This window comes from Bison bison, unplaced genomic scaffold (assembly GCF_000754665.1).
Source record: "Bison bison bison isolate TAMUID 2011002044 unplaced genomic scaffold, Bison_UMD1.0 scf7180017864307, whole genome shotgun sequence".
Classification (NCBI taxonomy): Eukaryota; Metazoa; Chordata; class Mammalia; order Artiodactyla; family Bovidae; genus Bison; species Bison bison.
The window spans coordinates 10,088,786-10,102,597 of record NW_011494879.1 but is presented as its reverse complement, the minus strand read 5'-3'; positions in this window follow the sequence as shown (position 1 = coordinate 10,102,597).

Below are 13,812 nucleotides of genomic sequence, written 5' to 3'. Positions count from 1 at the left end.
ACGGATGAAACACAAGCTCAAGGAAATAGCGCTCCCCAGGCCAGGGCCCACCAGCTCTCATATGGCATGCCTTCTCTCCTGCTTTCACCAACTTCTCCCTGGCCGGCTGGCATCCCCTCTGTCCTCTGGCAGGGTGATTGGCAAGCAGTCCCTCATCCAAGTCCTGCAGGACTGGTGTCCTTCCCAGGCTGAAAGGGACCTGATGTTTAAGGCTGTCTTTTTCAGATGCCTTAGCGTGTAACCAACTGATGAATTCTCTGAGGACATTTACTGTTTTCTCTCCTCTAGGTGCTTATTGTAAGGGAGAGCCAGACCGGTCACTTTGTCTTCCTTATCTGTAATAACCACAGCTGAACATCATTGGTCTGACCCGTTAGGGATGAAGGGCAGACTGGAGGAGAAAGACTGGCCATGTACATCACATTTGAGACAACTGCAGTTTATCTGCTCTAACTACTAGGGTTAGAGGTTACTGGTGTGTGGGTTTTTTTTTTTTTTTTTTTTTTTTAAAAATTTTATGTATTTATTTGTCTGAGTCGGTCTTTGTTGTAGCACACAGGATCTTTAGGCTCCATCGCAGCATGTGAGATCTAGTTCCCTAACCAGGGGTTGAACCCAGGCCCCCTGCTTTGGGAGCGTGGAGTCTTAGCCACAGGAGCACCAGGGAAGTCCCTAACTACTTCTTACTGTGTGGCCAATATTGCCCAGAAGTCACTCAAGTACCTGTTTTAATGAATAGACAAGAACAATCTCTAGTAACTGTGTCAGTCAGAATTCTCCATAGAAATAAAACCCAGAGGAAAGCTGGTGGTTTAGATCGAGTGTAAGACCTGCAGACTCAAGACCCATGAAGAGCCAAGCTTTTCATTTGGTTTGAGTCCAAAGGCAAGAAAAACAAATGAAACCCTAGTCAAAGGCCCCCAGGTAGGAGTTTCCTTTTACTCAGCCCTTTTTGTTCCATTCAAGCCTTCAACTGATTAGATGAGGCCCACCCAGGGTAGGGAGGGCAATCTGCTTTATTCATCTTCTGGTTTAAATGTTAATCTCATCCCAAAACACCACCACAGAAACTAATGTCAGACTCAATATTGGGGCACTCTGTAGCCCAGTCAGGTTGACACGTGAAAGTCACCTTCACAGGAAAAAAATCAATAGTTTTTTGCATAGCAAATAATTTTCACATGGATTATAGCACTTGAGCCTAATTTGTCCAGTTTTTCATTGTCTGAATGTTCTGAAATTTTATCTTCACCATGAGTGAAACAACTTCTTAGACCATTGAAAAGGGAGAGGGAAAAGGAGGGAGGGGTAAATGGTTAGGGGGACACATGCCTCTGTAAGGGATCCCTCCTTGTTTGCATAAGAGTGTGAATCAGCTTTTCCTGGGATTAGCATTGGAAGATGGAGGGTACCCTGCTTTAATGAGCTTTAAGAGTCTGTGTTTCACCTTCAGGAACCAGAAATGAAGAAGCCTGGGGGACTTCCAGGAGATAATTGAGAGGAAGCAAGATAGATTTTATCTCTGACACTTTGTGCTACTTCTAATACTGGTTTTGCTGAGAATAAGTCACTTAAATAATGGATTGATTAATTAATGATAGGTATAATTGAACATTGCTTCTGTGATCAAAATAAAGTACTGACCATGTATTATTTCCTATGCTAGATATTTTATATGTTTTCTTTTTAAAAATTTTTTTACTTTGTTTTTTAATTGGAGGAACATTGCTTTACAATGTTGTGTTGGTTTCTGCCATACAACAATACAAATCAGCTATAATTATACAAATATGTTTTCTTATTCTAGCCAACCAGTCAACCTCCTGTCTTCAATTTGTCTCCATTTTACAGATGTTAAGACATTAAGACATTAAGTCACTTGTGCCAGATTGCAGGGCTGGTACATGTGGAGCTGAAACTGACATGTTGGTCATTCTCACCCCAGTGCCCACGCTCTCTGACCTTTGTGGTTCTCACCTTTGTGACATGCTGAGCAGTCATTCCTGGAGGGCCTCTTCATGGAGTCCCTCCCCTCCCCTGATATATCCACAACAATTTGGAAGGACTATTCTTTTGTTGTGATGGATGAAAATGGTTTGATGATTCTGTGTGTTATGTTGGGAAAAACATCTCTACCTGTAGCAAACATCCATTCTTTCCTCATCACAGTATTATTCTGAGACTGAGTAAAAAATGCAGGAGAGGGCAGACAATTCTAGCCCACAACAATTTTCAATTTTAGAACACTTTTGCATATAGTGTGAAGGAGGTACATATTCCAAGTGGAAGAGACGAGAACATTTTGTTTATTCCAAACACACCTGGAAAAAAGAAAAAACCTCAGTTCTTATTTAAAGAGTTTACAAGGCTGCTGCTGTGGACTTAACCATCAAATCTGGGTGCCCACGTTGTGCCACTCGCAGGACCACACAACAAGGAGTTAGGGAGAGAAGGAAGGCTCTACCTTGGGGGGCAATTAACTTGGAGGAGCTGGATGCCAGAAGCAGAAACCTGTTCAGATGATCTGGGATAATGGGGTTTTGGGAAGAAAGCAAAGTTCGGCCAAGTCCCGTGGGTGGATCAGGAACATCGGGAAAGTGCTGGAGCCCCCACCTCGAGTGGTTTCTACCATCTCCTTCTGCTCTACCCCACAGGTCCTCTCCATTCTTTTTTTAAAAGACTTCATTGAATTTGTTACAATATTGCTTCTATTTTATGATATGGTTTTTCAGCCACAAGCCATATGGAATCTTAGCTCCCTGACCAGGAATCGAACCCACGCCCCACTGTATTGGAAGGTGAAGTCTTAACCACTGGACTGCCAGGAAAGTCCCCATCCATTCCATTCTTTACAAAGATCCTTTCCTACTAACTAGTTGCCATGGCCACCACAGGGAGAAGCATGGAAATGGAAATGTTCCAAAGGATGAAAATCTCCTTGAAAGTAGGGGGGAAGGAACATTCATTCATTTTCTGTATAGCTTATATAATCTCTCCTTTTCAATTCTTACACAGGCCTGGGCTTGAATCCCACCTGCTACTGGGTATGAGCTCACTTGGGCAAGTTCCTGTCACCCTTCTAAGTCTCAATCCCCTCGGTTGTAAAATGCAGATGAAGGCTTCCAGCATAGTATCTGCTGGGAGGAGTAAATGAAAGTGCCCTTGAAAAGAACTTAGGAGATACCTAATCAGTAGTAGCTGCTATGCTTTTTATAGCTCTTTCTGTTTGCAGAAATGAACTGTGGGGTCCAGGGTGCTGGCTGGGTGGGCTGATGCAGACCATGGTCTCTAGGGGCCTGGACTAGTTTGGGTGCAGTCTCCAATTGGGGAAACCAGGAGAGGAGGGGTCAAGGGAGAGAATGTGAGAGTGTAGCCGAGGAGCGGGTGCCAGGAGCCAAACTGGGTCAGGAGCTGGGGATCTGAAAGCAGAGCTGACCTAAATTAAATGCCCAGAGAGAACCGAAGTGACCGTCCGGCTGTGAGCTTTGTGATCGAGGTCGTCAGTTAGCACCCGACTCAGAATAGGAAACGAACCAGTGGTGTTGTGAGATCTATTAGGGTTGTAACCAGATGTCTGCTGATCTCAGGCCCCAGCCCAGTGCTCAGCTCATACAAGTGACTCCACAAACATGTGTTAAATGAATGAATGAATGGGTGGAAGGCAGAGAGGGTAAAGACTGGCACGTAGGTCACTGTGAGGGCAAGTAGAACAGATGAGGGCCTGAGGAACTGGGTGATGCAGTGGGTGGTTCTTGTAACATCACAGAAAGTAAATAAATAAATATGGCCTGTGGCATCTCTCTCTCTCTACCTCTCCCTACCTGTCATCTATCAACTATCATTTCTCTTTCTATCATCTATCTGTCTATTTGTCTAGACTGAAAATCTCAATGAAGAGTGAGGACTGTGAACAACTTGAGAGGGTTTAATTCTGAGTGTCCTATCTTTAATACACCTCCCTTGGAGATACCCCCTGAGAACCCACAGAGGTAACTTGGGGAGACTTAGAGTGAAAGGTGAGGATTCAGCCATGGTACAGGTAGGGCTGGCAGGCTAGTCGAAATCCTGAATTAAACTTGCCATGATGCCACTGCTAGTCACGGGCCAGTGAGTCCACGGGATGTCTGGGCTCACAAGGAAAGTGGTTTTGGCTTTGCTTGGTTAAGTTAGGGACTATATGTATCGACGTGGAAACATCACTGAGAAACAGAGATGATTCAGGGGGGAAAAAGTCAGCCACTTTGCCTGACAGTCCTTTTCTATCTGAAGGGTTAGAGGTGTCTGAATTCTTTGGCAGCCCTCCCACCAACAGGTGGGGTTTATATCTGAACCCTTTGCATCTGAGTAGGCTTTGTGACCAACAGAATAGGGTAGAAGTGATGCTACTGAGAAACCAGAGGCTTACACTTCCTGGCTCTGTGAACCCTCTGAGAATTCTGAGCCTTCACAGAAAGTCTGACAACCCTGAGACCATTGTGCTGGAAGGGTCACGTGAAACCTCTTCAGGCCAGCTGTGCCCAGCCTTCCAGCCATGCCCCCTGGGCGCCAGACCTGGGAGTGAAGCCATCTGGTCCCCCTGACCAGCCCTTCCGCCCACTGAATTCCACTGAATGATTTCAGTCGATGCCATATGGAGCAGAAGATGAACCCAGCTGAGCCTGGCCCAGGTTCTTGACCCAGAAAATCGTGAGCCTATAATAAAATGGTTGCCTTTTTTTCTTTAAGCCACCGAGTTTGGGAATAATTGGAATGACTTGTTACACGGTCATAGATAACCAGAGCAATCATCCTGGTAGGTCTCTTTTTTTTTTTTTTTTCCCCAGTTGGCTGGGGCTTGAAATGTGAATCATGAGAGTAATGTTTCTGGAGAAGAGGCATCCTTGGCACACGAGAGCGTTTAGGGATAGTGTTGATCTGAAGTTGAATCTCTGTGGATGAGACCTCACTTTCACCAGCTCGGGTCTAGTAAGTTATCTTGAAGTATGTGTGAGCCTTTTAGGCTTAAAAAGACTGGATTGATTATGATGGTCCAGGACTTCTGGAGCAGAAAGGGCCATCCTCTTCCAACTAAGAGCCTGCCAGGCCCACTAGGGCTGAAAGAGAAGGCCAGTTTGCCTGGGTGGCTGGGGCATTTTCTGGGGTATCCTGGTTGGACGGGGCTGGCTTCTGGAGCAGAAGCTCTGGCTCATGGGGTGAGGGTCTGGCTTACTCTCTTTGGTCCCCTTAGGGTGGCATTGAGGTCCTCTGTTCTTTATTCTTTATCAGAGTCAGACAATGGAAAGAAAATAACTGCTGCTTTGCCAATATCATAGCTGTAGAAAACCTTGCCATGTAATTTGAATTATTGTAGCATCGCTCTTTCCTTAAGTGTTTGCTGGCTTTGTTCTCTCTGCCTGCCCCTTGGAGCTAAGGATTAGCTCTTCAGAGATGACCTAGACACAGTTCTGCCTTCAAAGCTCTCTTAGAGGGTTAAGCCAAGCAAGAGAATTGCATTTCAGGGCATGAGTGCCCCCTGGAGGACTGGGTCAAGGGTGACAGAAGCCCAGGGATGATGGCAACAGCTACAGAGAACCTGGGAACGGATTGGACACATCAGATACAGCAGGAACCAGAGCTCTTTCAAAATGACCGGAGCTTCAGAAATTGAGTGACACTTCAGAGGTCACGGCAGGGGTGATGGTGAGAGGTTCAAGTTAGTACCAGAGAAGGAGAAGGTCCTGTGTCCTTGGGAATCTGTGTGGAGAGGAGTGAAGGTGGTGGATCCCGACAGTTCCCTCCAGGAGCAGCAGAAATGAGTGACGACTTCTGCTTGGTTTCTTAGGGACCTGAAAGTGACAGTGATGATGGTTGAAGTATCTTTATTGCGTGCTGACTGCATACTTCAACCCCTTTTAAATTCCCAAACATTTATGAAGGTGGACATCTCATTCCCATTTTACAGATGAGGAAACTGAGGTTTAGAGACATTGACTGTTTTGATTAAGGCTACTGCTAAGTTGCTTCCGTTGTGTCCGACTCTGTGCGACCCCATAGACAGCAGCCCACCAGGCTCCCCTGTCCCGGGGATTCTCCAGGCAATAACACTGGAGTGGGTTGCCATTTCCTTCTCCAATGCATGAAAGGGAAAAGTGAAAGTGAAGTTGCTCAGTCGTGTCAGACTTGTAGCGACCCCATGGACTGCAGCCTACCAGGCTCCTCCATCCATGAGATTTACCAGGCAAGAGTACTGGAGTGGGGTGCCATTGCTTTCTCAGTGATTAAGGCTACCCAAGTAGTTAGTGGCTGGACTGGGTTTCCACTCGACTCTAGTTCAAAATTTTACATTCCCTCTTTTCAGAAGAATCCAACTTATAGCTAAAGCCTCTGAAATTAATCTGGTCCTTTGTCATTTTACAGCTTCAGAGTCAGATTAACCAGGCTTTGGAGGGGATTCTGAGGTCACCCTACTCAGTCCAACTATAAGTTAAAACTTCATCACACTTTTCCTACTTGAGAGGAGATTAGAACAGAGGCTGTAGAAATGACCTCCGCTTCTATGCCGTTTTCTGTCTCACGGAGCTTGAGCACTATAACAAATTGCAGTACATTTTCATTTTTTTTACTCCTTATATGATGCCCATTTTCTCAAATCTCCTTCCACCTTCAGTAGGATTGAAATTTATTGGGACACAAAATGGTATATTCTCTCTCGATCCTGATTTTATTATGTGTCCAAAAGACCAGAAGGAAATAAACCCAAATGTTAAAAGTCATCCTCTCTGGGTTATGGAATAACTACTGATGTCTATGCCTGTATTCTTTCTTTCTGTACCGTCCAAGTTTTTTCTAATGAAAAGCCCATTATTTGGAAAAGTTTCAGTACAGCCTGGCAGTCGGCAACTCAGATAAAGGGCCCTCACTCAAATCCAGGCTTCACCCTAGAGATCCAGGGACAGGGTCCTCTTCCCCGGGGGAGGGGGGACGTGGGCAAAGTTGACAAAGATCAAAGCCCTCCTTGTGCAAGTTCACACACACATCGTTGAGTGCTGAATGCAGGTGTTAGCACTTTACCCTAGAATCCTCAGAGATGTTGGAAAAGATTAAAGAGGCCAAGTCAACAGTTTCTTTGAACTTTCCAGAAAGAAGAACTGATATTGGACAAAATGTTATTTTTCCAGTGATAAAGGAGGGTGCTCTTAAAGAGTGCATCATGTCAGCTTTATCGATATTCCATTACTGTTCATACTGACAATAATACTCTGATACCCTCACTGGGCTTCCCTGGTAGCTCAGAGGTCAAGAATCCGCCTGCAGGGGAGGATATACGGGTTCGATCCTTGGGTCAGGAAGATCCCCTGGAGAAGGGAATGGCAACCCGCTCCAGTATTCTTGCCTGGGAAATCCCATGGACAAAGGAGCCTGGTGAACTACACTCTAGGGGGTCGTAAAGAGTCAAACGACTGACATCGCTTAGCACAGACATACATCCCCTCACTAGGCTAACTCCCATTCCAGCCCCCACAGTGAAGCTGCACATCTGACCCGTTACTGACTGTTTGAAACCCTTTCAGGGCTTCATTGTGCCTGCAGAATATAATTCAGTTCTGTGTTAAAGGAATTATGGCTCATATAGTAACGAATCTGCCTGCAATGCAGGAGACCTGGGTTCGATCCCTGGGTTAAAAAGATCCCCTGGAGAAGGAAATGGCAACCCACTCCAGGATTCTTGCCTGGAGAATTCCATGGGTAAAGGAGCCTGATGGGCTATCTAATCCATGGGGTCACAAGGAGCCACTAACGACTGAGCCACTAACCAGTCACACAAAGGAATACAAATTGTCTCCTAACACTCTCTGTCCTCAGCATTCAGCCTCACCAAGTCCAGCTTTATCTTGGGGCCTTTGTGTATGCTTGACCTTATGTCCAAAATTCCTTCTCTTCTTGTATGCTTTGAAAACTCCTATGCAACCTTCAGAACCAGGATTCAGAAACCTCCCCTATGAAGCTTTCCCAGCTCTCTCTTCCCCTTCTGAATGCATCACACACTTGAGTGCTACATTAGTACCTGTTCCTTACATTACATCTTTTCTGTGTTCCCAGAACCTAAACTTTAGCAATGGGTTGAAAGACCCGGGGACCTAAACTTAGGTTCCACCATCAGCCTTTTGTTACACCCTCATCAACGCTGGGCATCGTTCACCCTTTACATCTTTACCATCCTCATGGAAAAACAGATTATATGGGATTTCTTTCACTGTAAGTTCAATTGACCATTTTAATATGTTTTCTCACAACTTAAGTGTGTGTGTGTATGCCCATTGCTTGAAATGTGTTACTTGTCTTTTTGTTGTGGGCTTAAGATTTTCCACATGAGTTTGTAAGGGCTTTTTGTTTATTAAGGAAATTCACCCTGTATATGTCACATGAATTGCAAACATTTCCCCACACAGATCTTTAACTTTTGACTTTATGCCCCGCCATGGCTATCTTAAACTAATTTATTTTTACCAAATCTAACTTGTTGATATTTTTCTTTGTGACTTCTTATTTTCACAGCTTGCTTAAAAAGATTTCCTTCATTCTGAGATTATAAACATATTTTTCTTCTATGTTTTCTTTCTTTCCTCTCCTTCCTTCTTTTCCTCCTTCTTCCCTTCCTTCCTTTCTTCAATGCACTTGGAATTAATTTTTATGTAGGAACAAGATAGGAATCCAGCTTAGTTTTATCAAATAACTGGCCAGTTGTTCTCACACTGTTGATTAAATCATTCTTTTTTAAAAACAAACAAAAAACTCATTGGTTTGAAATACTTCCTTAAACTTTGCACAAGTTTTCTTAAAGACTTAGGTTTATTTTTTGAGTTCTTTGAGGTGTTCTGTCCTCTCTATTCCTGAACCAATACTAAATTGTTTTGATTACTGTAGCTTTATAAAATATTTTAATATCTGGTGTTATTTTCCTTACTCTTCAGCAGAGATTTTTCTGATTTTTTCAAGTGTTTCCCCCCCCAAAGGACTATAAAATCACTGTCTAGTTCTAAAAATATCCTGTTGAAATTGTGACTAACACTAGCAAATTATTTTAATGATATAGGTACAGAAATATTAACAGCAGCATCGTGTATAAAAGGAAAAAGAATTGCAAAGCTGAATGCCTATTAACAAGATGATACATTAAAACACATAAAATGCATTAGTAAAAAATGTGTATTGATGTTAACTGCATCCATATGAATGACTCTTTGAAGCATAGTTAGTTGAGTAGCTCAGTCGTGTACGACTCTTTGCGACCCCGTGGACTGTAGTTCACCAGGCTCCTCTGTCCATGGGATTCTTCAGGCAAGAATACTGGAGTGGGTTGCCATTTCCTTCTCCAGGGGATCTTCCTGGCCTAGCGATCGAACCCAGGTCTCCCGCATTTCAGGCAGACGCTTTAACCTCTGAGCCACCAGGGAAGCCCCTGATATTAATATGCTTCTTTGAAGCATGATATTAAGTAAAAAGGAGCCAAAGAGGAAAATGAAGATAATATTATACAATACGTGTCTGTATCTATGTGCACACGCATGCATATGTGTATGTAACACACTGGCATTTCTTTGGAAGGAATGATGCTAAAGCTGAAACTCCAGTACTTTGGCCACCTCATGCGAAGAGTTGGCTCATTGGAAAAGACTCTGATGCTGGGAGGTATTGGGGGCAGGAGGAGAAGGGGACGACAGAGGATGAGATGGCTGGATGGCATCACTGACTTGATGGACGTGAGTCTGGGTGAACTCCGGGAGTTGGTGATGGACAGGGAGGTCTGGCGTGCTGCGATTCATGGGGTCGCAAAGAGTCGGACACGACTGAGGGACTGATCTGATCTGAATAATGCATATTTAAACAGTACAAAATGAAAAGAAATGTATGGAATTTATAAATACAAATTCAGAGTTGTGAGTACTTATAGTGGGGCAGGGAGGGGATATAGGTGTCTTGTCCCCTAACACCTTATTCTAGTTATCTTAACCAGTGTTGATTTTGTTTCATCTTCTACTAAAGTGAAGATACAGGAGAATTTGTTATATTATTCATTATACCTTTTTGTATGTCTTAGATGTTGATAATTCTTTTTAATTAAAGAGGTCTACTGAGTACATAAAATAATTCATAAACAAAATGGGAGATTATACTCATTCTTAGATGAGAGATGTCAACATTGGCATCTTTTCCTTTCCCTGGGACTCTCAGGTGGTATATCTATCATTTCCCTTTCTGCTTTGTACTGAGACTACTTAAATATTTATGTAGTTATATGTTTATAAGACAATAAATATAAAACCAAGGTTGAAATAGGAAAATATTTGCCTGTTTATTTAAAAAGGAACTCCCACTGTTTAAAAGAAATCCTAGAGAATCAAATGGGCTTGACTAGATAAAAATTTTTTAAAGAATCTTCCATATAACCAAAACATTATAAAAATTCAAAATACAAATGAAAAATTAGAAAAATATTTACACTAACATGGGAAAGGATTCATACACTTGATACATAAAAATGTTCATAAAATGTGCATAAAAATAATCAATAAGATCACAGTGAAAAATTCACTAAAGAATAAATACAAATGGATAATGAACAAAACAAGCTAGCCTTACTAAAGTTAATTAAAACAGCAAGGTGAATATTTGTTAAACCTGTTAAATAAGCAAAAATTAAAGATAAAAATTTTAGCCAGAACTCTGAGGTAGGTATTCTCATACACAGCTAGTGGGAGTTTTATTGAGTAAAACTTTTGGAAACTAATGCGAAAATATATCCAGAGCCTTAAAACAAATAACTCTGAAATGGTAATGCCTTCTAGAGATCCATTCTGAGAAAGAAGGCATAAAAATTCAAATATTCATTTGTATGGACATCCGCCCTCACCTGCATATTTATTTATTTCACACACTCTTTGAGGGCAGAGATTTAATCAATACACTTCACTTTTTCCTTGATAAAACTTTCCTTACATTTTTGTGGCTCTCACCCCTAGCCGAGGAAGACTCTGCAGAAGAGGATTGTTCTTACCTTCAGAAGCGAAGATGTAATAGATACTTATTTATTTTTGTTTGCTTGTTTTTGCCTTTTTTTTTTTTTTTTTGCATTTTTTAAGATGCTTATTTCTTGTTCGGAAAGAAATGAGTTCTTTCAAACTCTTGAAGCATGGATTTTTCCTTAAAATCTGGAGAAATCCGTGTCCTTTCTCTAGTGTAACTTGAAGGCATGTGGCATCCTGTTCCTGCCAGGCAGTTTTCTGAGCAGCTTACCTGTAATCTGCTATGGTTTGAAGCTGGGTTTCTCCACCTTAGCACTCTCGACGTTTGGGGCTGGATGGTGCTTTGTTGTTGGGGCTATCTTGTCCATTGCGTCCTTGGGCTTTATCCATTAGATGCCAATGGACAACACACAGTCATGGCAAACAGCAATCCCTCTGAACAGTTCTGCCTCCCTGGAGGTTGAGAATCCCTGGTTTAAAAAGTTCTTTCTGAGAGCATAGATTTCTTTTTCCTCTGGGCTGGGGACATAAACCCTTCTTTTGGTGGAGGAGTGTTGATATGACATCATAAGAAGAGCATGTTATGCTGTGCTCAGAGGCTTAGTCATATCTGAGTCCTTGAGACCCCATGGACTGTAGCCCACCAGGCACCTCTGTCCATGGACTCCTCCAGGCAAGAATACTGAAGTGGGTTGCCATTTCCTTTCCCAGGGGATCTTCCCAATCCAGGCAACAAACCTGTGTCTCTTATGTCTCCTGCATTGACAGGCAGATTCTTTACCAATAGCGCCACCTGGGAAGCCTCAAAAGAGCATATAGGATGGAATTCCACTGAGACCAACTTGGGGAAATGCTACCTGCCATGCCCACTTTGCTACTAACCTGCTGTGTGTTCCTGCATTGGCCATTTTCCACCCTTGACCTTAATTTCCCCATCTGCCAAAATTAAGAATTTTAGCTAGAATCCATGGCTTTTAAAATTGAAGGGCTTCTCTGATTGCTCACTTGGCAAAGAATCTGCCTGCAATGCAGGAGACCCCGGTTCAATTCCTGGGTTGGGAAGACGTGCTGCAGAAGGGACAGGCTACCCACTCCAAGATTCTGGCCTGGAGAATTCCATGGACTGTGTAGTCGATGGGGTTGCAAAGACTTAGACACGACTGAGTGATTATCACATTCATTTTCACTTAAAATCGAAGGCTCTGTAGGGGTTGCTCCAAGATAAGGGGGGCTGGCTAGGCAATACCCCTCTATCTTCTCCCAAATAAGCTTCACTTTGATCTGTTTTACATTTTGGTGTTTCAAAGAAGCATTGGAACAATGTAATCGGACGTAGGTGTGACGACCTGGTGCCCTGAGAAATGTTCTGGTGATGATGCCTGTTCTGGGATGTCTGTGTGGGTCCTTAGGACCAGTGTGAAGGGGGCTGCGGTTTTCCCTGGAAGGGAATTGTTGCTCCTAGTGAAGAGCCATTAGCTTGAGGGCAGGAGACTTGACAGGCCTGTGGCCTGGTCCACGCTGATGGGCCTAGACTGGGAGGCCCCTGGAGCCATTGAATGTGTCTGCTCTTGTTAGTGGGCTGCCCTGATACCTGAAGCTGGCATGGAGCCCACAGTGCCCAGGTGACTTGGTGTTCACTGACGACAGCAGGGACAGCAGCTGTGGAGTCCTCTAGCTTAAATGTGGATGTGTTTGAGTTTTATTCTTACTGGAAGATGTGCCAGGATGGATCCTAGGTCATAAAAAGAGTTGATCAAGCCCTGTTAGGCGCCTCTAGGACATCATCTATCTGAGGAAAGAGCTATGCCCATTGAGGGCTAGAGGTGAGGGGCTACAGGTACTTAGAGTCATCCTTCCTTCCCAGCATCTTGTTTTCCCCAGGATAGGAATTTACAGACATAACTAGGACACAGCCTTACAAGTAGGTCCATGAGGGAGATCAAATCAGGAGGCAGTTGGACTCCACTTTTAAAATTGAATTAATTTTTAGAATAAAGGATATTCCCAGGGGAAACTGCAGTTCTGGCCTCCTCATGGTGAAGGTCTTCACAAACGGTGGGACACCTGAGTTGGGTGTCTGTTCCTCAAGGACTTTGCAAAAGGGGTCCCAGGTATGGCTGGATCAAGAACCAGGTACCGCCAACCCCTCCATGCATGACCCTGGCTTCCCTATTATGATAGTGCTTATCTCCTGTTCATTTTTACAGATGATCACAAACAAGGCTGAACAATGGTCTGTCTCTGCTTTTTCATCCATGTTGTATGTAGATGTTGTCAGAAAAACATCCTTAAAAAGTGATTCTTTTTCCTCCTTCAGCATGACTAAAGACCTTACAGAGAGGAGGTGAGAAAAATCTCCTGGCTTTTAATCCATTTGAAATTTGAAAAGTTGTTTTCATAGTGTCGTTTGACATTTTGCTATCTTTTCCAGATCTGTTTTATTTTTTCTCTCTTTTTGAGCCTACCTGAAATCATGAGATCTGCCATTCCCACAGTGGGTATGACTTCAGACATCAAGGGTCTGAGATGGAGATGGTTCAGTGAAAGAGCTCATTAGCACGATCAAAAGACTCCGACAGTGATCATCTCAGGATGGAGTGTTGAGAGCCACTCTGGGTTCGGTCATGACCTAGGGAATCTCTGCTCTGGGCAACTGGACAATTCCCAAAGCAGCTTCCCTGCTGGGCACGGTGATCAGGAACTATTTTAAGAAGCCTGAGCATCCTGAAGTGAGAGTTTTGACAAACTGGACAGAAGGATCCTAAATGGGTGTGTCTCCAAGTTCTTTTGTCAGCAGTAGATGAGGAGA